Genomic DNA, 24,980 nt, shown 5'->3' with positions numbered 1-24,980 from the left:
TAAACATCTCTTTTGGAAACTTTGAATACCATAGATTAGGTTGGTTGAAATTGGATCCAAGGTCAATGATACTCTGTGAAGTTTTTTTCTTTCCATGTTTCAATTTGATCATTTTTATTGCATTGTCTTCACTAATTTCACCTTCTGTATATCTAATCAGCTGTTAATCCATCCAGAAATATTGTAGGTTTAGCTCTAGAAGTTTGATTTGGGTCTTTTTTATTCCACATCTACTAAAAGTTTGAACACGTGCAATAGAGTTATAGTAACTGATTTAATGTCTTTGTTAATTACTGTCAATTCTGGATGAGTAGGGATTTTTTTTCTCCTCATTAAGGGACATATTTTGATTTTTTTTTCCTCTCTGGTAATCATTGATAGAATTCTAGATATTGTGAATGTTTTCTCATGGTACTGAATATTTTATTATTCCCATCCATACCTTTCAGTTTTATTTGAGATACATTTAAATTACTTGGAACTGGCTTGATCTTTTTTTACGAAGTTTTTTAATTGAGAAACTTAAGACTTAGGTACATTAAACAAAACCAATTTCTGGAGGGAAAAATCCAAGCCCAGAATAGGAAAAAATCATGAACACTGTCTGGGCAATAGCAGAAAACCCAGAGAATATATTCTTTAATGGAAAATTTCTCCACACTTCATAATTGACCTTTTGATATACAATGACCTACTAAATTTGTAATTTGTTGTTCTCAGTATTGAGGTCCATAGAATGAGCTAGGAAATCTCCAAATCGTGAGTCGAATTCCATAAGGCATTATTTCGTGCTTGAATTTTTTCTTCCTTGTCGAAGAGGCAGCAATGGAAATGGGAACCATCTCTCTTGGCATGAGGAATGTGTTGAAAAGCCACAGCGTGGCCCATCTTAGAGTGGAGGGATTCAGTAGACTGTGGCATGTGTAGCAGCCCGGATTTGTCAGTGCTGTAGTCTTTCCAGTCAGTCTGGATTCATTGGTTGGATGAGCAGAACACCCAGCAACTGCTTTTGTTCCTGGGGAGGCACTGTGGCCAGCATGGAGGTGTCTTTAGCACCTTCATGTGGAATGTAGGCTGGGGTGCCTGCAGAGGCTGGACAACAATGTGAGGGCTGCAGACACTGGGAGCATATTTGTAGGGTAGGAGCAGCGAGAGCAGCATGAGGTGCTATGTTCTGCACGTCAGCTGCGGGAACACCGACCCTCTGAGTGGCAGTACGGAGGCCACCAGAGGCTGGGACATTACCAGTTAGAGCCAGATGGTAGAAAGGTTGGACAAGGCCCAGGCTGGCGTAGAGTGTGTGATATTCCTCGGAAGCCGTAAGGTCTCCTACCTTGTTACCAGTATAGTTTAGGCCTCATCGATCAGCTGAGCCTTTCTCTCTTCCTTCCCGGGGGCCAGGGCAGCATATGGCGGCTTGGAGCCACCATGCCTCCATTCATGTCAGTGACTACTTTGACTGCCTCTTCAGGGGAGGAGAAACACATGTAGCCAAACCCTATGCTTTCCCCCTCCTCCAGCGTTACCTTAGCCCAGGTGAGTGATCCGAAAGGAGAAAGCTCTTCCCTTGACTTCCCATCATCAATGGAGTTACCCAAGTTCTTTAGTGTAGAGGTTCACTTCCCGATATCGATGAATTGACTTGTTTCTGCTGTCCAAATCTCCATTTTTAACTCAACCTGTCATTCGCTTTTTTTTTCTTTTCCTGTGAAGGGGCTAGAAATATGACTTTTCTTTTCCATTCATCTCTTCCAGGCCTTTATTGGCACCTTCATGCTTTTCACAGCTCAGAGTCAAAGCATTTGGATTTCCCACTGGGAGTTCTCACCACCTTGACGCTTAAGGTCTTGCCAAATTGGACGAATAGCTCTTTCGGACTCTCGCCATTCACCTCCTCCTTAAAGTTTTTGATGTAAGCATTGGTGCATTCCTTGGCTTGGGCTCCCAGCTCAGCTTCCCACCCTTGGGAGACTTGAACCTGCTCACAAGCACTTCATAGTCATAGAGGAGCCAAGGCCTTGTCAGTAGCCTTTTAGATCTCCAAGAGGACAAAGGCATAACCGTGAGAGCCTTTCTCATCACACACCACCTTGCAGGACAGAATGTTTCCAAAGGCAGAAAAAGTATCATGCATTGCCTTGTTTCCTAGAGATTTGTCCACCTTCTCGCTGAAGACATTCCTCAGAGCAGATTTTCGCCGAGAGGGGGAACGCATGATGCAAAGTGGCTTTCCCTTAATCACATCAAATTTCGTGGTGCCCAAGGCATACCTGGCATCAATAGGCTGCTGGAAGTTGATGGAGTTGTAACCCAGGGGGCACAGGTGATCACGTCAGACCTGGATGGACAGCACAGGCCCAGCAGGACAGCTTTTCATCTGGCAAGGCCTCCCTGCCTTCCGAGGGTGGGTAAGTCCCATACAGGGACAGCTAGGGGCAGAAGCGTTGCTCTCCCCTGCCCCCGCCACCCCAAGCCTCACCAGGAGGATGTCCCATGAGGAGCACACAGGTTGAAGGGGGCTCTTCTCAGAGCTGTGGCCCAGGCTGCGCCCACAGTTGGCACGGAGTGAAGCTAAGGGAAGCTGTGGCTCAGAAAGGCAGAGAGTTCCACAGAGGAGTTCAGGGCACGACAGCAACACAGCAGACTTTCAAAACCAATATGATCCTCGTGGGAGCTTGAAATTTTCAATTGTCCTTCACAAGGCGGCCAAAGGCTGCTCCCAAGGGGCCCCCGGGACATTCATTGCTCTGTAGATACAGGCTTCGAGCTCCTGGACGTTTAAGATGCCAACAGCCAGTGGGAGGGGGAAACCAAAAATTTGTAGTTGCCCCCGCGTAAACTCTGGGAGGGCTGGGCATGCGGTCATCCCCACACCCAGTGTGGGCAGCTCACAGGCTGGAACAAGGACCCGTGTAGCTGCTGCTGACTCACTAGCCAACTCCAGCTGACCGTGCCAGGAAGCTTCCCTGCCCCGAGTCCAACAAAGTTTCGCATGTTCTCTTTTCCATTCCATTCTATTCTGTTCTATTCTATTCTCCTTATTTTATTCTAATTTTCTTAATTATATATATTTTTATTTTAAAGTACGTCTTTTTTCCTTCTTTTCTACTCTTTCTCCTTCTTCCTCTGCTTCCCCTCCTTCTTTTTAATTTCTCTCTCTCTCTCTCTCTCTCTGGTTAGGCTGCTGGGCCTGAAGCTGATGAGGCCACGGAGTCCCTGGGCAGAGAGATGGTTTGACCTTTTCATACCTTGATTTTAAGGTATTTTAGGTGAGACCAGACCTGAGTTTGGTTCACCTCTAACTTTTTCGTGAAGCATGACTCTACGCCCAGGAATCATGAGGCTTCCCACCTGCCTGAGGAGAGTCATTGCCCTGGCTGCATGAGCACGTGGTACTGCTGCCTCTGATCCTCTCATGTGATGCTATGGCTTCCAGAACTTTCCTCCAGACCCTAAATGCCCTGATCAGTACTTGGCTGAACACTCAAAGCTAACTGCAGATTTCTCAATGTCTCACTCTGCATCTTTCTCCATTAATATGTTCTCTACTTTCTTTCTTTCTCCATTCATTCATTCACTCACTCAATCATTCGTTCATTTATTTTTATTTATTAATTGTCATTTTAAAGTGTGGTAGTAAACCCAGTCCATGTGCATTTCATTGTCTTCTGGTTTTCATGGCTTCATAGAAATAGCCACCTGTTGGGGTGCCTGGATAGCTCAGTTGGTTAAGCCTCCGACTTCAGCTCAGGTCATGATCTTGTGGCTTGTGAGTTCGAGCCCCACATTGGGCTCTGTGCTGACAGCTCGGAGCCTGGAGCCTGCCTCGGATTCTGTGTCTCCCTCTCTTTCTGCCCCTCCCTCACTCATGCTCTCTCTCTCTCTCTCTCTCTCTCTCAAAAATAAACATTAAAAAAATTTTAGAAATAGCCACCTGTTATTCTTCCTGTTGTTCTGTTAAATGTAGCATGCCCTTATTTTCTTTCTACTTTTTATTTTTTTAGATGTTTATTTATTTTTTTAATGCTTATTTGTTTTTGAGAGAGAGAGAGAGGCAGAGTGCGGGTGAGGGAGGGACACAGAGAGAGGGAGACACAGAATCCAAGGCAGGCTCCAGGCTCTGAGCTGTCAGCACAGAGCCCGACGCGGGGCTCGAACTTGTGTGCTGCGAGATCGTGACCTGAGCTGAAGCCAGACACTTAACCAACTGACACACCGAGGCTCCCTTCTTCCTGCTTTTTAAATATTTATGCCACTTTGCTTGTTTTGGCTGCTTTATTTCTTCTCCTGTTTTCCTGACCGTGTACTGGTCATTGTGGCATAGTAATAATTGTACTTATCAGAATCCGTGGGGTGAGCGGAAGAGCATTTGGATTAAATTATCTGGGTTAGGGCTAGGTTGCATTCAGGAATGGAAGACCCATCCTGTGTCAATCACAGGCTTGTCCTCTATGCTAGAAGTTTTTTCCTTATGCACTGAAGAAATGTGGGCTTTCTCTCTCTACCTTTTCATCCAAGACCCCATTTCTCACACTAACCGTTACTTAAAGAAAATCCTTTGGTGTCATCTGGCGGCTGAATGTTTGGGATTTATCAAAAATCCCAATCTGTCCCAACAGCTTACATGGCCCTTAATGCCACAATTGGTTTTTCCTCCTTCACGAAGAGTCCCTTTGTCTACGACAAGCCTAGTGCTTTCCTTGCCTATTTTTATACTCAACACATTTCTCAGGGAGGAAAGTTGATTTCTGCTCAGCTAAAAGAACACTTCACACTATAAAATTTAGTTTCTTTAGAATATTTGTTTCCTCAGATATCTGGCATTATGTATACGTATATGTATATATCTATGTATATGTGTATGTATATGTATATGTATATATCTATGTATATGTGTATGTATATGTATGTATGTGTATATGTGTATATGTATCTGTATATATATGTATATGTATATATCTATATACATATATATATATATATATATATATGTAATGATTTTTTAAAGTTACTTGTTTTATCTAGTTACCATCTCGGGACAGACTGGAGGCTGTGGCCTATATCTTAAGCGGAAGCAGAATTCCAGGTCTTTCTATTTTATGATAATGAACATACTAGCCTCTTGGATCTTCCCAAGTTGTGTCTCATTTCAACATGTCCTCTATTTGCTCTTGGCACCTTCAGGTGTTGGCGTAGTCTGACATTATTTTGTGATTTTTAGCGATGTCCCTTTATCAACCCACCTTCCTGTTTAAAACGTATGTTTACCTGTTCTATAAAAGCAATCATTCAAGAGACCTAAGGAAACGTCAGTACCTGCTGTATTTGTTTGGGGGGTGGGACTCCTTCCTCCTTCTGGGTACTTACACTCTGTCTGAGGCTCTGCTTTTCCTGAATGACCAAGACTCCTCCTCAGTACCTTACATTCTGGATAAATGCCTCCGTTGCTGCCTATTCAGTGCGGTAGAGGTAAGAGATCCATGAAAAAAATGTATTACCCAAGTTAATGATCCGTATAGTACTGCCCCAGACCCGCTTGCTCTGAGATTGCCGTCTCCCATACTCCTCATCCTGGGATTACTACTCAGGCCAGACCTACTTCAAGCTCTGCAGCATTTCTTTGATTATATGAGCCTTTGGATGTGCTTTTTCTCAGACAATAGATTTTTGTTTAATTAAACCACAAAAAAAGTTTAAATCTTTTCTCTTGATAGCACTTTCTTTCTTTTTTTTTTTTTTACCCACTCTCATGACTATTATAGGTTCATTTTCTTCAAAGATGCAGACACACACACACACACACACACACACTCAGCATTTTAAAGACTTTCGGGTGGAAGCGTGTTCTCTCGTGTTAACCTGATGTCTGAGAATGTATTAATATACATCCAATACGCGTTATTTGCGTTTCTACGTTTATGTGTATATTAGTGTCCATGTATATTTGTAGGTAACAAGTTAACACTATCTTCCATTATTCCTGTAGTGTACAAACGAGATAGATTCTCACTATGACATGCTGTTACATAGGTAAATGGTAAACGCAGGTATACATGTGCCAAGAAAACAACCCACTTAGCTTATATTTATAGTGTCTGCGTGATCACTTCAAGGAGACAAAGTGACTGAATTCAGCACTGGCCACTGCAACCAGAAGTCATATTCATGTGTTTGCATTCTGAATAATGTTTTGATTGGATTAACGAGTGTCTTGGTACTGTCCATACAGCAAAGAGAGTTTTTCTTTACTTGAAAAAATCGAAACCAGAAATCCATGGGAAGGCTCTTTGTTATCTATCGACCAATTTTTGCTTTATTTATTGGTGCCAAGTAAGTAGCATACACATATTTAATACCTTGTGATGCTAAATGTTGAAAATCACTCCAACTTTCCCAGTCCTCTTGCCCAGTCCTCTTGCAAAGTTTAAACATCTTGCTCCATGCCATTTCCAAATAACTTGTATACAGTGTAGTTTTCATCCTACTCACCACTATTATATCATTTCATTATCATTTGAGGCCTGTTATATAGTTAAAATTTTTAATAATATAGTATTCTACTAAATATACACACAAACATTTATGTGCTGGGGGCACGTGGGTGGCTCAGTCAGTAAAACAGCTGACTCTTGACTTGAGCTCAGGTTTGTGAATTCAAGCCCACGTGGGGCTCTGCACTGACAGTGTGGAGCCTGCTTTGGATTCTCTGACTCCCTGTCTCTCTGTGCCCTTCCCCCCCACTCGTGTTCTCTCTGTCTCTGTCTCTGTCTCTCTCATCAAAATAAATAAATAAACAAACATTTAATAAAACGTTTATGTACTGGACACTTACGTCCATATTTTGCAACTATAAAAAAATGAAATAATGTTATACTCCTGAGTCATTTGCTTTCACATATTTACTAAGCTTTTATGTTAGTCTAGCTCTGTGATAAGCACTGTAGTGTTATGGTGGAAGGACAGACACTCTTAGTCCCCTTATGGAATTTACAGTTTAGAAAGGGAGGCAGATAATTTAAAATAAAGGAAAATACACGTTATAAGTATTGAAGCATGAGTAGAGTAGGCGTCAGGTTATGAGGAGAATGAAGGTGAAAGAGAAAGGGAACGCTAAGATTTCAGGCAAATAAAAAAGCAGCTATATTCCATCACTGAAAAGAAATGAGCCATCACCCCACAAAAAGGCATGGAGAAACCGTAAGTCCGCATGATCAAGTGAAAGAATTTAATCTGGAAAGACGCCATAATGTGTGATTTTTCCTTTATGACGTTCTGGAAAAGGCAAAACTACGGAGACAGTGAAAAGATCGGTGGTTGCAGGGGAGTGTCAGTGGAGAAAGATGTGTTAGCAAAGCACAGAGGATTTTAGGGTAGTGAAAACACTGTGTATGCTATTATAATGATGGACGCATGTCCTTGTGCACTTGTCCACCCTGTAGAATGTACAATGCCAAGAGTGTACATGATGAACTTCGGGTATGGATTTTGAGTAATTATGATGTGCCAATGCAGATTCACTCTTGGTGAAAATATATATATACCACTCTAGTGTGCAATGTTGATGATGGGGGAGGCTACTGATGAATAGAGACAAGGGTTACACTGGAAATCTCTGTACCTTTCTCTCGATTTTATTTTTTGTTAACATTTATTTACTTTTTGAGAGACAGGAAGAGACAGGGCATGAGCAGGGGAGGGGCAGAGAAAGAGGGAGTCACGGATTCCGAAGCGGGCTCCAGACTCCAAGCCATCAGCACAGAGCTGGACGCGGGACTCGAACTCGTGAACTGTGAGATCATGACCTGAGCCGAAGTCGGACGCTCAACTGACTGAGCCACCCAGGCGCCCCTAAAATTTATTGTAAAGCTAAAACTCCTGAAAGTTAAAATCATCTTAAAAAGCAGCTATGGAATCAGAACTAGAGGCAAGATGGAGCTTACAGTGAACTCAGACAAATGTCGTGTTGTTATAACTGTAGGAGCATCTGGGAGCCGAGTGACAGCTGAGGACAGACAGATGGACAAGGCCAAAGTCATGTTAAGGAAAGTTGAGATAATTTCCTTAGGATAAATTCTGCAGGGTTAAATTATTGTCAAAAGTAATGAGTGTTCTTTTTCTCTCTTATAGCCATATGTATGGGAATTAAATGTACTCACTTAAAAAATGCAAATTGGTTATGTAAATATCTGTTTATTTAACACCCACTTAGTTTTCAATGACAAATGATGCTTCTTGTGTTATACATAATAAAAAATAATGAATGTGGAATCCATTTACTCTGTTCTATTTTGTTTATTTTTATGATCATGGCACGCCACACTGATCACCCTCATTTAACAAACTAATATTCGTATGTTAGTAACTGTAGTAGCATTTTCTTGGATCAATTATGTTTTCATCACATAAAGTCTAATTATTCAATCATTTGTCTTGGCAAATACATGCTTAAAACCACAATGTGACAGACATTACAGTAGGTGCTCATAATAGGTCAAAAAAAGCTCCTCGCATCCTTTCCCAGTGGGGTCTACATTTGGGAAGAGAGACAGACATTAATAAAAGAGTCACTCAGATAAATACACAGTTACACTCTTTAGAAGTACTATCAAGTAGGAATACAAAGTGCTATAATTTTATATCATAATGGGAAAATCCCAGCGAGCAAAGCAGAGGATACTTCCATGAGGACATGGTGATTAGCTGACACAGGAAGGAAAAAGTAGAGTTACCTGGAGAAAGAGAGGGAAGGATAACAGAATATGACAGCAAGTAAAAAAGACGGCCAATAGATGTGGCTGATGGACACGAGAACATGGCGGTGGGGAGACAAAACTTAGCAGGTGGTGGTCAAGGCAATTGTGACATAATAGAATGCAGGCCGTGACTAGATATACATTTAAAAATAAAAATCCTCTAGTTGTAGCAAATGAGGGTGAAGAGACAAGAACTGATATAAGAAGGTCAGTTTGGAAGATATTACAGGAGTCCAGATGAGAGATGATGGCCACCCAGAAGCAGGTATGATGGTACAATGGAAAATGATAGATGAATTTTGAGAGAGAAGAACTACGATGAAAAATTAACTAGACTTTGTTATTCAGTTTAGACGGATATATATATTCGATCACATAGAGAGTTCTTTTTCAAATTTTTCTGATCATTTTGATGGTCTATTACGTAACAACTCTTGTGCTTTTATGATGTTACTTTTTTATTCTGTAAGCATTTTGTACTTTTATACAGTTGACCCTTGAACAACATGGTGTTAGGGGGACTGACCCCCATGCAGTCTAAATTCTATATGTAACTTTTGACTCCCCCAAAACTTAACTACTCATAGCCTCCTGCTGACTGAAAGCCTCACTGATAACATGAACAGCCGATGAACACATATTTTGTGTGTTCTATGTATTGTATACCGCATTCTTCCGGAAAAGTAAGCTAGGGAAAAAACTTTTAAGAAAATCATAAGGAAAAGAAAATACACTTACAGCCTTGTACTGTACTTATTGAAAAAAAAATCCCCGTGTAAGTGGACCTCTGCAGTTCAATCCCGTGTTGTTTAAGGTACAGCTGTATATCAAGTATAATATCTATCTATCGACATCTTAAGGATCTAAAGTTATTGGGGGGCGCCTGGGTGGCTCAGTCGGTTGAGCGGCCGACTTCGGCTCAGGTCATGATCTCACGGTCCGTGAGTTCGAGCCCCACGTCGGGCTCTGTGCTGACAGCTTGGAGCCTGGAGCCTGTTTCCGATTCTGTGTCTCCCTCTCTCTGACCCTCCCCCATTCATGCTCTGTCTCTCTCTGTCTCAAAAATAAATGAAAAACGTTAAAAAAATAAAAAATAAAAAAAAATTAAAGTTATTGGGATGATGTTTCTATTTTTTGTTTCTACTTGCCCTCATCCATCGTGGCTTATTTCCTTGTACATCACATTTTGCTGGTATGCTTAAATATGATCAGTCTTGGTGTGTGTCCTGAGGGCTTGTAGTGGCCACGTTTTCTTCCAGAGAAATTTATGGCCCTTTTTATGGGAAGCGGGGATTCCTCCTAAAAGTGGATCAGTATAGTACCCCCTCAAGATTCTTAGACTTACTAGTCTAGATTCCTCTTCTAGAGGAATGTATTTGAGGTTTATAAATGTATTTGAGGTTTATAAAATTCCTTTTTTTAATCTGGCTCCTAACGCAAAGCTTAATTGCTGCCTCACGGTGTTCCTATTTGTGTTCACCCCCGCATAATCCTTTTCGTTTTTTTATGGTTAACCGTCACCGATCCTTGTCATCGGGTAACAATTTTGAGAAGAAGGTGATGAAAGGGTCCATGTTTTTACCCCAGTTCAGGGCCTTCACTGATTTCTAATTCAAAAGATCTTCAGCCGACCATCAGCCACTGACCTTTTAGTTTATGAGTTTTTTGTACCGTTAAAAGCATTTGTAAGAATTGGTACTTTACCATTTTATTCTTACTTACAGTGTATCATTCCAATGCTAAAAATAAAATTACTAATTTCCTACATAATAATTCTGTTTTGCAATTCTTATGTTGAATCATTGAGCTATTTTAGAAATCTTAGATAGATTAGAGAATCTCAGTGACCTTAGTTTTCTAGATCCTACAGGCTGTATTTCTGTGTTTGCTATTTTGCTTCCTAATCATGTCAGATATTTATTGCTGCATAGAAATTATTCCCAGCTAGGCTAAAATAGACTGAAATAATAGGGAAACAAGGGACCAGGGAATCTTTAAGCAGGGGCGGTACACTGCAACTGAGGGGCCAAATCTAGGCTGTCTCCTGATTTTATAAATAAAGATTTATGGGATCGCCTCCAAGCACATGCATTGTGTATCATCTATACCTGCTTTCACAATACAAAGGCAGAGTTGAGACAAGATGACATAGAGTGTGTCGTTCACAAAGCTAAAATATTTACCGTCTGGCCATTTACAGCAAAAATGTGCCTATCCCTGGTTTAAAAGATGATTCAAAAGTACAATAAACTATACCTATTGCACTACCATTTTATTTTCTTATTTCACTTCCCAGAGTTTTGCATTTTCAAACATGTATACAAGGCTGGAGGTGCTATCTTTATAGACTATTTTTAAATTTCATTTAACGCAACTGAGATTGAATTCTTCATTCTTCATCGATAATGGCAAAGTGAAAAAAAGGCAGAGTAGACAGGTCCCAAGTATCAGAAAAATCAGAAAATGAAAGCGAATAGCAGCCCTTGAAACTATAATAAGGATAGCAAACTTGACTGCAGAGATGAAATATCAGATGCATTTTCAGGGGACAGTATCCTAGATGAATTGTCTCAAAGTTAGGAATATATAAATAGATAATGTATACTGAAGGAAGAAAGGAAATATGATGTTCGTAACAATTTAGCCATTTTACGGGAAGCACTTCCATTTTCTGACAAGATCCTGGCTCATCCCAGTTTGTTAAAAAGACATGTCAGAGAAATTTTGTATTCTTCATTATGTTTATGTACCAAAATGTACTTGATATTCTTCAGAAGTGGACAAATGATGAAGACAAGGGACGAAATAAAGGTGGTTGGAAGAAAATAAATGATGTGGATATAAAAAGTTATGGGATAAATCATTCTAAATGATGCTTATAAACAAAAGAAAAAAGCCCCGAAAGGTAGTAACATAGCAAAAAAGATGGTGCTCTTCTCTTCAGAATTATTATTAGCCATCCCAGGTTTCAAAAATTATTAAGGTATTGGATTTTGATGGTGCAATTTCAGAATCACTAGTAGTGATAAGCTAGAATTGACATATTTGGAATTTCATACTAGTATTAACAAGATGAGTATATTCCCGATCCATACACGACAATTGATGAGTGGTTACTTGCATTCAGAAGACATTGTCCATTAGGTTACATATAAATTGCAACCCAGGGATCTAAATTTTGAGTTTGCCATGATTAAATTTTTATCACAATTTTCATTATTTTTTAATTCGTACTCATATAAAATTAATAAAATAAAGTATAAAGAATGAAACGGGTTCATTGGACCCAGAGGGCAAATGTTGATGCCTTTATCTCCAAGTATATAGACAGTTAATTCCCGGATACTGGATTTATTTAGTTGAGATTTTTAAGTGACATAACTCATTTGTCCTACACTCTGAATGCTATTGACAAATGAAGAGCGTCCTTTTAATATGTTTATTGGAAGACAATTCCAAGAAGAAAGTTCTCCGAGCATATCACTTGAAATGAATCCCCTCTTGGACAGGGGTTGTGCTTGGCAGGGAAAGTGTGAGGAAAAGGAGGAGTTACCCTTTAGTGACAGTGAGATGCCTTAGCATCACGTTTGCTTACTCTACTTGCCTCTAGTGCTAGGCTAACCTTCCCCCACCTCATCTTTCCTCCTGATTCCCTCATTCTCTTCTTCTAAGTCACATCCAGTGCTGATGAGTTGTGAATAACTCTAAGACTGGGCAATAGCCCCCAGGTGTGATGAGACATAGAACGGTTATGAACCACACGTTCTCACTGAACTCTGTGAACCTGAGGAAATGCTTTGGTAGGCACAAGTTTTTATAAAATATGCTTTGAGTTCATGGATCAAAGACTTATCCCCACAGCACTAGTCCAACTTCGGTGGCCTTTCCGGAATACATGATGACACTTCAATGTCTTTATGAAAAACAAATCTTCTAATACCCATTATGATGAGATTCATGCTATTGGAATAATTCCCCTGATTGGGGATTGTATGGGACTTTATTCTCTACTACAAATTCAATCACAATGGTGTATTTTCCCTGGATTCCTGAGATTTCCAACTTATTCTCCTAGCTTTGGTCGAGGCTTGTTCTGTCATTTTGCCTCAAAAATTTAATTTTTAATTTCTGACATTTTTTGGTTCTGGGAAATAATTTATGTCAAATGAATTTATTAAAAATTAATGAATTATGATTTTTAATAAATTATGTTATTAAAAACTAATAAGGTACTGCATATATTTTATCTGATTCCTGCAGGATAGAAAGGACAGAATAGATAGTAGGATAGTCAATGTGATAGAAGCTTAGAAATTACCAGAATTGACGGATCATGCATTCGAGCCCATAAATGCAAAGCAATCCTTTAATTGACACAGTTTTGTCAAATTGCATGCAGAATACTAAATATACAAAGAATGATTAAGAGTAACTAGGAAAAAAAAAACAGAGTACCTAATAGCAGCAGAATTCTCAATAGCAATAGGTGAAGTTACAAAATATTGGAATGCTATCTAAAATATTCAGGAAAAGTAGTTTCCTCATTAGTAAGCCATAATCAGTTGATTGTCATTCAGGAATAAATGAGAAATAAAACACTGAAATGTAAATATTAATGATAGAGTGTACCGCCATTTTTGGTGTTTAGCTACTGACTCCTTTCCTCCCTGGCCTATATCTAGACAGGTTCAGAAGAAAATCATGCACATGCAACTACTCACTTTGACACCAGTGGGAAATTAAAATTTCCTGCCCGGGAAATTTTCCTTAGTCCAACCGCTGGCCATCATGGAAGTCCAAAGTTCTCCTACTTTGACCAAGCCAACCTAGACAAGCTTGTGCCCACAGAGTTCTTCCTGGGAACGCCTCGTGTGAAAGATCTTTGCAAAATAATTGTTGTAAGATGTTCTTCAGATTTCAGTTTACCAGAGTGAAAATATTTAGAGTTTATCACATCATAAGAAAAACAGAGCTAATGATTACTTGGGGACCTCCCTAAATAGAGTATGCATGTTAGATATTTAGGAGTAGCTTTGAAAAGAACAGAAATTGAATACTGAACTCCCACACTTGTACAGGAAAATGAGAATGAAGGAACGCAATCAATCCAACAGAAAAGGAGAAAGAACAAAAAAGAGGAGCAGCTTGATATATAGAGAACTTAAAATAAAAAGGGAAAACATCTGGGGCGCCTGGGTGGCTCAGTGGGTTAAATGTCCAACTTCGGCTCAGGTCATGATCTCCCGGTTCATGGGTCCGAGCCCCGCGTAGGGCTCCGGGCTGACAGCTCCGAGCCTGGGGCCTGCTTCAGACTCTTGTCTCCCTCTCTCTGTCCCTCTCCTGCTTGTGGTCCATCTCTCTCTGTCTCTCAAAAATAAATAAAACCTTTTAAAAAAAGGAATATATCCAAGTATGACATGTACTTAATACGGCTTTATGTTAACCCCCAATCCATAATATGAGAATCTGTATTTTTTAAATCCCCAGGGGCAATGTACCCATTGTGAAATGCTGACACGACATTTTTTTTTTTTTAAATCTACTTGCGGTGATAGGTCCAGTGACCTGAAAATGTGAATGAGAAATCGTTTTGGATATGTTGTTTTATAAAAAAAATATATATATAGCCTCATCCATTGGCATGTGCTTTCCTTCTATCCCCCATTTCCCTCCCAGCCACTATTCTCTGGTTGCCTAACGGAGAAATGATACCTACAAATAAAGCAGGTATTTTGCATCTGTGAGGCTGAGTCACATGTGAGGAAGGGTGAACGAGGACCCCCAAGTGTCCTTGCCTTCATGACTTATTCAAGCAGCTATACCTGTCCTGGAATGTCTATCTCTGATAGTCTTGTTGTTACGCAGGAAAAGCCAACGCCCCACTTGATTAAGTCACTATAAACAGCTTCTGGTTGTATGCAGTCAAACACAAGGCAAAATGATAAAAATCAGTCATCTTATGTGGATGAAAACATATTAAATATGCTTTTACAAAATAGAGGTAATAGAATCGGATTGTAAAAACGAGTCAATCAACAAATAAGCTGAAACAACACAAAAATCCTTCCATGTTCTGTTTAAAAAAAAACACAACCGGGGCGCCTGGGTGGCTCGGTCGGTTAAGTGTCCGACTTCGGCTCAGGTCATGATCTTGCGGTCTGTGAGTTCGAGCCCCGCATCGGGCTCTGTGCTGACAGCTCAGAGCCTGGAGCCTGTTTCGGATTCTCTGTCTCCCTCTCTCTCTGCCCCTCCCCTGTTCACGCTCTGTCTCTCTCTGTCTCAAAAATAAACGTTAAAAAAAAAAAAAAATTAAAAAAAAAAAAAACCACAACCCAAAATTTAAGGACAAAGAAATGCTGGAAATGAATGTGTGAAAAATGACACCATAGTAAGTATTCTGGACATTTTTGCTGACTCCTTTGGATTTACTCTCCACTATTTTCCAGTTGGCTCTGTGCCCTAGGAAGCTGACCTTTATTGGGCTCATCATCGGCTTCTAGTATTTTCTGGCTTCCTGTTGGGTTTATCCCATAGGATTGCAGCAGGAGATCAGGAATAAAGAAGGAAAGAGGTTAAAATGTCTACTACCCTGGGTACTTAACTGCTGATTTGCTCCACTTGGCTGTGTCCCTCAGTGGAATACTATAATTCTATAATTCTATTGGGTGGTTACCTTATAAAGATCCCAATATGCTCTGTTTCTAGTAGCTGAGTACTTCCCTGTCTCCCCAGGTTTAGGTAGAGACTGGTCCGGAAAAGACCTGCAAAGTAAAAGTATCCTATAGGGGGCGCCTGGGTGGCTCAGTCGGTTAAGTGTCCGACTCTTGGTTTCAGCTCAGGTCATAATCTCTCAGTTCGTGAGTTCAAGCCCTGCATCCGGCTCTGCGCTGACAATGCTGAGATTCTTTCTCTCCCTCTCTTTGCCTCTCTCTCTCTCCTCTCCCTCTCTCTCACTCTCGCTCTTTCAAAATAAATAAACTTAAAGAAAGGCATCCTATTGGGTCTCTTTTAGTGTCATACCTTCTTATGAGTGATGATATAAAATGCAAATATCTTTAAACCCTGAGCGGGTGGCTCAGACTTCTCCATGGTACCTGCTTCTAACTCTTCATCCACTTTCCCTCAATTCATACTTTCAGTTTATGGGGAATTCTACTTAACAGAGGAAGAAAACACACGAGCCCGACTGAGAGATGAATTCACATCATGTGTGATATTGGCCACAAATGGATGGTCACTATCTATACCCAGTGGTGACTGCAAACAATACTAAGAAAGAAAATCATACCAATGTATAGAATTTATCGGCCTTGATAGGAAAGGGAGATGGCTTGAAGTTTGGGTACATATTGATACATAGGTAGTGGTTAATTAGTTGGAAAGTAAAAGATTAGAAAATTGGTGAAAAGAAGGATTAAGGGAGAGAGATGTGTGAATGGACCTCTTGGAACTAGCACCGGGTATAAAGATACTTGGATTTCATATTATCGCTCATAAGAAGGCATCACACTAAAAGAAACCCAAAACTCAGATGGGCAAGGTGATCCAGACACTCCATTGCTTCATCAAAAGACTCATGTGCAAATGACCCTTAGCGCTACTTTTATTCAACAGGCATATCTTATTCTATGCATGGGCCTGATATCATTTGCATTTCCCCCAGGGCAGCTGTCTCCTTAGAAGTCTTCACGGAGAGAGATTCACTTCATGGCTCATTCATGCGGTTGTCTCTACTCGGTCAGTTGGCCTCTTTCCGTTCTTTGACTCATGGATCTCTTTATAGCCACACCTTATGACATGGAAGGTAGTTTCCATCCGTGAAAACGAGCAAGAGAGCGGTATTCAGTACACAACACCGAAGCCACAGCCTTTTTGCAAACCTAATCTTAAAAGCCATATCCTCTCACCTTGCTATAGTCTATTCATTAAAACTGAGTCATGAGATCTAGCTTGCGCTCAAGGCTTGGGGAATTCAAATGGGTGTGGATATCAGGAATCGGGACTCAGTGGAAGCCATTGCAGAGAGTGTCTATGTTTGTAATATACAACTTATTGTATAACCTTATTTTTATGATCTTTGGCCACAGATTCTGGAAGTTCACCTTATTCGGAACGCATAGCTCCCACCCATCACCCTTTCTACACTTAGACTTTGATTGTACCACACATTTTATAAAGGCTGATTGGTCAACTTCTAAAGACACCTTCCTTCACAAAATATCTATTTATTACATTTAACATATGTATTTATCTAAGAAGAAAAATGCGTACTCTACAAAAAAAAAATTGCTTCATAAATGGTAAAGTAATATTTTAATACATAACAACATAAATCTCAAATTGTCTGTGGATGTATTGCCTAGAGAATATAGAATGCAATAAGAAAGTAAAATATTCGGGGGTTCCTGGGCAGTTCAGTCAGTTAAGCACCCAAATCTTGATTTTGGTTCAGGTCATGAGCTCACAGGTGTGTGAGATCTAGCCCTGCATCAGGCTCTGTGCTGAAAGTATTGAACCTGTTTGGGATTCTCTCTCTCTATCTCTCTCTCTCTCAAAAGAAATAAATAAAACATAAAAAAAGAAAGTAAAATATTCGGAAGATTCAGAAGAGTTAGTAAACAGACTAAGAAAACTAATAATCAATATTGTGAACCATGTGCAAGTCAGGGCTTTAGTAAACTAGTTGTTTAACTCTCTTAATCCTTACAATGCGAGGGGTAGGTACTTTTATGACTCAGATTTTAGAATAAGGACACCGAAGCTGAGAAAGACTAAGTGGGTTCCACAGCCAGAAGATAGGAAGCTGGGATTTGAAGCCAGATTAGAAAATAAGAGCTTGAAAACTAAATTGGGAAACCATCCAGTTAACCACCTTCCTTCTCTCCCAGACCCACTCAATGAAAACTGTCATTGTCCATTGGTTTTTGTGCACCAATTACCGACCTTAGTTTTATCTCTGTCAGACTTGTAGCTTACCTCTACTAGTCTGCATTTTCTGGTGCCGACGATTTGGTCAGCCATTTCGACATATTGAGTCGTCGGCCTTCCCACCAGTGCAAAACGAGGACCGTTCATGCACAAGCTTCCCTCGTGTATATTTCCCATGGCACCGACTGTTTCAGTCTGTTAAGGCTGGCATAACCAAAGTACCACAGGCCAGGTGACCTAAGTAAAATTTATTTCCTCACAATTTGGGGGCCAGAAGTCCTCCATCCAGGTGTCGACAGGAGTGGTTTCTTCGGAGGCCTCTATTCTTGGCTTGCAGATGTTTTTTTTCTTCCTGTGTCTTCACATGACCTTCCCTCTGTGGCTATGTGTCTGTGTCCTGTGTGTCTCATCTCCTCTGATTATAAGAACACCAGTCATATTCAATCAGGTCCTATCCTGGTGACCTCATTTCACCTTAAGTATCTCTTTAAAGACTCTGTCTCCAAGTACAGCCACATGGGAGGTACGGGGGGTTAGGGTTTCAGTCAGTGCCCTGGGACTTCGTATGGATTTACAGTGGACACAATGCAACCCATGATATTGGCTAAGCAGAAGGAGGAGATTCGCAGAAAATGTAAATGAGAGGGAAATAGAGCTTTACAGCTATTCTTTAAGGCACAGCGACTGCACATGGGTACACTTAATAATTCTGCAAAATAATGATGCAATACACATGGAATTAAGCACTATAATATTTTCCTAAATTATAAGCTCTTATACAACCTGTTATGAGAAACGGGAAGTCATGTTAGGAACTGCAGAAAAGAGTGCACATTGATGACTTTTCAGTTTGTCGCTTAATATTGGTAAGATTTTAAAAGCAGAACACTGCGAAGTCAGAAAAATACAATTCTATGGTCATAAGACAAAATGCTAAAGTCATAATCAATAGGCTTTGACTGGAGCCATAAGAAATTATTCCAATGATCTTTAAATCCGGTATTATGGTCACACAATGAATTGTTAATAGCATAGTCCTTTCTTGGGTTATTTCTGAATATAAGGTTCTGATAGTGCTTTACAAAGCGATCTTCAAGATGTTGCCTATACTACACCACTCTTTTTTCAGTGAAAGTATGAAGTTGCCAGTGTTCCAAAAATCAGTTACATTTCCAGTTCGCTTGGATAATTAATTAGTATTTACTACCCACTCACTCAAAACTGTTTTCTCTGTTCCCCATTTTTCTCATTTTTTATGCGCATACCTTTCACCTATTTCCCATTTCGTGGTGAACAAAGAGGGTCTGTTTCATAACGAAGAGTCGAAGTGTGGTAGAAAAGGTTAAACTGTGTAAGGATGCGAGAGTTAAAACACAGTAATCATTCCTGGAAGCTGTCTACAGACCTTTCAGGTTTACTGCCATGCTCACTACTCACAATGAATTGAACACACTGAAATGGTCAATGTTGAAATATTTATTCAAAGGCGAACATACACATAATGCACATACACTCGGACAAACCTAGAAATTTAAGTTTAAAGAAATGTATTCTGCTTGTAGAAATGTCACTGAGCTAATTAATTTTTTCAGATAATTATAGATTCACCTATCGCGCTAAAAATAATATAGGTCTTCTACACTCTTCACCAAGTTCTCCAAAATGGTAACATATCGCATATTTATAATAGCATAATACCACAACCAGGAAATTGGCATTGATGCAATCTACCAATATGTTCAAATTTCATCTGGTTTTTAAAGAGAGAGAGCATGAGCAGATGAGGAGCAGAGGGAGAGAAAGAGAGAGAGAGAGACAGAGAGAATCTCAAGCAGACCCATGCTTAGCCTGACACAGGGATCGATCCCATGACCCTGGGATCATGACCTGAGCTGAAATCAAAAGGCAGATGCTCAATTGACTGAGCCACCCAGGTACCTCAGATTTCTTCACTTTTACTTGCACTTATCTGTGTGTTTGTGTGTGTGATTAGGTCTAGTACATATCAGACGTTTAGATTTGTGTGCCCATCACCGCACAACATACTGAATAGTGAAGATACCTAACAGTGTCATAAGGATTCCTTGTGCTACCCATAGATAGAGCTCCCTCAATGCAGGCAATCACTAAAGAACCATCTTGCTTATGGTTTGTTGCTATTGCAAACATTTTTTGCTTTGCGCATTTTTTGTGTTGCACTTCTACTGATAACTTCATTCTTAAAATTTTTTCCAAGTTTTTATTTAAATTCAAGCTAATTAATGTACAGTGGAAAATTAATCTCAGGTGTAGAATTTAGGGATTCATCACTTACATAAAACTCCAGTGCTCATCACAAGTGCCCTCCTTAATCCCCATCACCTTTTTAACCCATCCCTCCACCCCACCTCCACTCCAGTAACTATCAATTTGTTCTCTGTAGTTAAGAGTCTATTTCTTGGTTTGCCTCTCTTTTCCCCCTTTATGCTCATTTGTTTTGTGTCTTACATTCTTGATATGAGCAAAGTCATATGGTATTTGTCTTTCTCTGGCTGACTTATTTTGCTTAGCATAATACTTTCTACCTCTGTCCATGTCGTAAATGGCAAGATTTCATTTTTTTGATCAGTGAGTAATATTCCGTTGTATATATTCACCACATCTTCTTTATCCATTCATCATTGATGACCATTTGGGATCTGTCCATAATTTGGCTGTTGGTGATAATGCTGCTAATAAACACCGGGGTGCTTATATCCCTTTGAATCAGTATTTTTGTATCTTTTGGGTAAATACTTAGTAGCGCAATTGCTGGATCATAGGGTAGTTCTGTTTTTAACTTTTTGAGAAACCTCCATACTGTTTTCAGAGTGGCTGCACCAGTTTGCATTCCCACTGGCAACGTAAAAGGGTTCCCCTTTAACGAATTTTTCTAGTGAATTATCTCACAAACTTTTATGTATCATCAATAATTGGGAAATAGTGATAAAACTTCCTCTCTATTATCATAGATTTGTTAGTATTTCCTTGCAGGTCTATTAGAGTGCAAATTCCCTATTTTAAGGCCATGGTATTCACTGAATATAAGTTGTAAATTATGGCTTTTTGATTGATTGATTCTCTGGTCCTAATGTAGCAGCCAGCTTGTCTTTGTAATGCTTTTTTTTTACCCTTTAAAGCCTATTTTCTTCTTACATGCATGTGGCTATACAACTTCGTTTAACTTCTATAGGCCTGGCTTATTGTATTCTACATTTTATTTTCCGCTTTGCACCTGGGTTATGCCATCTTTTCAAAAAGCTAATTTGACAATCTATAATTTTTCAATGAATAGTTAATCCCTACATTAATAATATAGTAATATATTTGGATTTATCTCTACCTGATTTAGGGAATTTCTGTGTAGGTTTCTCTCTCAGTTTCTCTGTCTCTCTCCTTTCTGGCATTTCTTTTGATTAATTTCTCCGTGTGAAATTTCCATTTCTCCAAGGCTTTGCATCTGTGATTCTGATGTCTAGCATTCCTTCTGGCTCTAATGATATCATTTTATTGTTATTTTTAACTTTGCTTTGTTTTGCTTAATTTGAGCTCATATTTCGGGAGAATATTTGGAACTCTTGAGTCCTGGGCTGCAGGTTGTTTCCTTAGGAAAAAATTAGCATTTGTTTCTGCTAGGTACCTTGTGGCCTTATAGACCTGAATCTACTTTTAAATAAATTCTGCTGAGGTTTCCAGAAACACAGATAGTTTGAATTCAGTCTCCAAACTCATGTGAAGCCTGGATTTTCATTACAAATTCTCAAGGGCATATTTTTCTATTTTTTTCTACCTGCACCAAGTGAAAGCCATGAACATTTCCTTGCAATCCCTTAACAACAGAGCAAACCTTTTTAAATTTATGAATTTAATCAACAAGTATTTATCGAGCACCTGTTCTCAGTCTCTTAGAACCTATTGAACACCGTTCTAAGTGCTTTGATGCATTAGTAAACAACACAGAGAAACTTCTCTGGCCCTGTGGAATTTTATATCCAGTATGATAGACATAAAATGAAATACAAAATAATAAGCAAATAAATTACATGGTATGATAGAAGGTAATAAGTGCAGCCGAAGAAGGATAATGTAGAGCACGCTAAGGGGGGGTAAGGAAGCAGTATTTGTCTTATCTTTTCACATATTTTTTTCCTACCATTGGTGATGCTGAACAGACTCTTGTTTTGAATTGCATGATACGGTTTTATAACCACATGTAGTGTGCCTAGCGAGTGCTCCTTTTGTGCGTGCGTTATGTCTTCTAATCCTCAAATCTATTTAAGATACTTGCTATTAGTAGTAACGAATGATCCAAAAAGCTGGCAAGTGATAAGGCTGAGACACGAACAGACATAATGATTCCAGTACACTTTAATTTGTACACAGTGGAGCACCAAAAAATTCTTAATTAAGCGGACAGTAAAATTCACTGGTTCCTATAATCTAGGAAAATGGCTTCTTCAGAGAATCCAGAGATTTGAAGGATATCAACTAACTCTGTTAATTGCTCTCTCCCCTTACCTAAACTCTTGGTTCCATTTTTTGCCCTTTTTTTCCTCTTTTAGCCTCACTTTCTACCACATATACGCTTCTTCCTCCAGGCAGGGGCTGGGAAGTCTAGAAGGAAGAAATGGCTACAGACCCTTCCAGGATTATGTCATCATTGATCAGTGATGCTTTATCGAAAATAGTTTTGTTATTAAAATTGTATTTTCTCTGAGTGAGTCACCAGCACATCCATGGATAAATAGCTAACCAGGCTAATGGGATGTGATCATTGGAAGCCCTATCACAACCAGAGAAGGTAAGAAAGAATTTTCCTGAAGGATATTTGGTAAGTGCTTTCACATACAGCTGTGCAGGGCCCAAATTCTACAGTTCTCTTGGTGAGGAGTGCGGTCTTGGAAGGACTATAAACAGTATGAGAGTACAAATACAAAACAAAACAAAACCATTTACTACTTTCTTGTAGGCACATGCACATGTTTTCTCAGACATAGTTTCTGTGTTTTTTGGTTTTGTTTTACACAGTTAATGTAATTTCCCCCTTCTTTCATATTATTTTAAAACCTATAAGGAATCAGTTAAGATACTCCATGGTCTCACAAATAAAATTGCGGGTTTTTTTAATGTTTATTTTATTTATTTTTGAGAGAGACAGAGACAGAATATGAGTAGGGGATGGATAGAGAGAGAGAGACACAGAATCCAAAGCAGGTTCCAGGCTCTGAGCTGTCAGCAGAGAGTGCAATGTGGGGCTGGAACCCACGAACCCTGAGATCATGACCTAAGCTGAAGTCATTCGCTTAACTGACCGAGCCACCCAGGGCCCCAATAACTGTCATTTTTGGAACAGAGGAAATCTAGAGTAGAACGTTGTTATTCAAAGTATGGTTTTGGACTCTGCGTCATCATTAGTTGGGACGCACTAGAAATTTGGAATCTCAGGCTCCATCTCAGACCTACTGAATCAGTGATTCCTATGCACGTCTGCTTGAGTGAAGGGTAAAGATACAGTCTCCAGGAGTACCTTGGTAAGGTTCTTATCCGGACTTAAACACGTAACAAGCTAAGTGATGTTGAACAGATTCCTTAAATTCTCTTCGAGTTTTATTATCTTCTAAGTAGGGTGGGGCTGAGACAGAAAACACTTCAATATTAAAAAAAAAAAAATATGTGTAATACACTTATAATGCATGATACATTCAATACAAATGGCATTTATTTGTATTTAATCTGCAAATTTAAGCCAGTCTAATCATAACCTCTCCTAGTAGAACATTCATGTTCAAACCATGATAGAAAAAAACATGTGAACGAGTATGCTGTTTAGTATCCCGAGTATAGCGAACATTAACATTCTTTTTGATTATTTTAGTTTTTGACTTAATCACTAATTCAGGTGCTAATTATCGCAAATTTGTTTATATAAAAACCCAACAGATGTATAAAATTGCGTAACTTAATATTTACGAAATGCCATTTTCTATAAATATTTAAAACTCATATAAGGCCATTTATAAAGTAAAAGTATAAATGTTATACTTTCCTCAATATTACTATAATAACCATGATAACTATGAATATTAAATTTATTTTCATGTTTAATATATTTCTAAAAATATGACATGATAATGTTGTTTTGATTAAGAAATAATCTAGCTTAATGTTTCTTTAACTGTGCTCCAAAAAGCACTAATATCACTCAAATAAATCAGAATTTACCATGAGTGATAAAAAAGAGAAGGATAGACGTTGGAGAAGCGTTTCCATGGCCAAATATGTTTTTAACATTGATTTATTTGAGAGAGAGAGAGAGAGAGAGAGAGAGAGAGAGAGACTGTGTGAGCGGGGGAGGGGCAGAGAGAGGGGAGACACAGAATCTGAAGCAGGCTCCAGGCTCTGAGCTGGCAGCCCAAAGCCCAACATGGGACTTGAACTCACACACCGTGAGATCATGACCTGAGCTGAAGTTGGATGCTTAACTGACTGAGCCACCCAGGTGCCCCCAAATATATTTTTGAACTGCCACAAAATAATCTCCCTCTTAAAGTTCATTATGAAACTTAATATACTCAAACTTTTAAAAAAAGACTTGATAAAGAGCTATTGATGTTTTATATACCATGTATCATGGAGACCAGTGAAAGGACCAATCTCTCCTTTCATGAGGCTTACACATAGCGGGGAGCATAAACACTGATAAAATATACATTTATTGCAATTATTGGTATAGTTGAGATTTAATCTATCATCTTGCTATTTCTCTTCTATTCTTCCTTTCTTTCATCTTTTTAAACTTTTTATTGCTTTTTCATTTTTCTTATTTCATATCATTATGATTCCATTTAGTGGCTTATATAACTTTATGATTATTTTGTTTTTAGAAATTGCTCTTGGGTTGATAGTATACATCTTTAATGTATCATAATCCTACCTTAAAACACATCATATCAACTCATATATACTATAAACACCCTACAAGAATATATTTCCATTTCTTTCCTCCTGGGCTTTATGCAACTATTGCCATATATTTTGCTTCACACTGATTTTAAATATCAAAATATGCTGTTATTGGTTTTGACTTAGTTTTCTTTTTGAAGAGTTTAAAATATTAAGACCACAAATGTCCTATGCATTTACCCACATGGCCATCATCTGGTGCTTTTCAATCCTTTGTGGAGACCCGGATTTCTATTTGGCTTCATTTTCCTTCTCTCTGTAGGACTTCTTTTAACTTAAGTTCTATAGAAATCTGTGGTGGTAATTTTTTTAGATTCC

At 39.2% G+C, this 24,980-nt stretch overlaps 1 pseudogene; it reads right to left on the bottom strand.

The window, feature by feature from the left end:
• Positions 1-741: 741 nt before the first annotated feature.
• On the bottom strand, positions 742-2,377 carry LOC125924269 (polyadenylate-binding protein 4-like; annotated as a pseudogene).
• Between the last annotated feature and the right edge of the window lie 22,603 nt (positions 2,378-24,980).

The sequence above is a fragment of the Panthera uncia genome, chromosome F2 (genome assembly GCF_023721935.1).
Source record: "Panthera uncia isolate 11264 chromosome F2, Puncia_PCG_1.0, whole genome shotgun sequence".
NCBI lineage: Eukaryota > Metazoa > Chordata > Mammalia > Carnivora > Felidae > Panthera > Panthera uncia.
The sequence above is the reverse complement of the archived record's forward strand: the minus strand, read 5'-3'. Positions and strand labels throughout refer to the sequence as shown.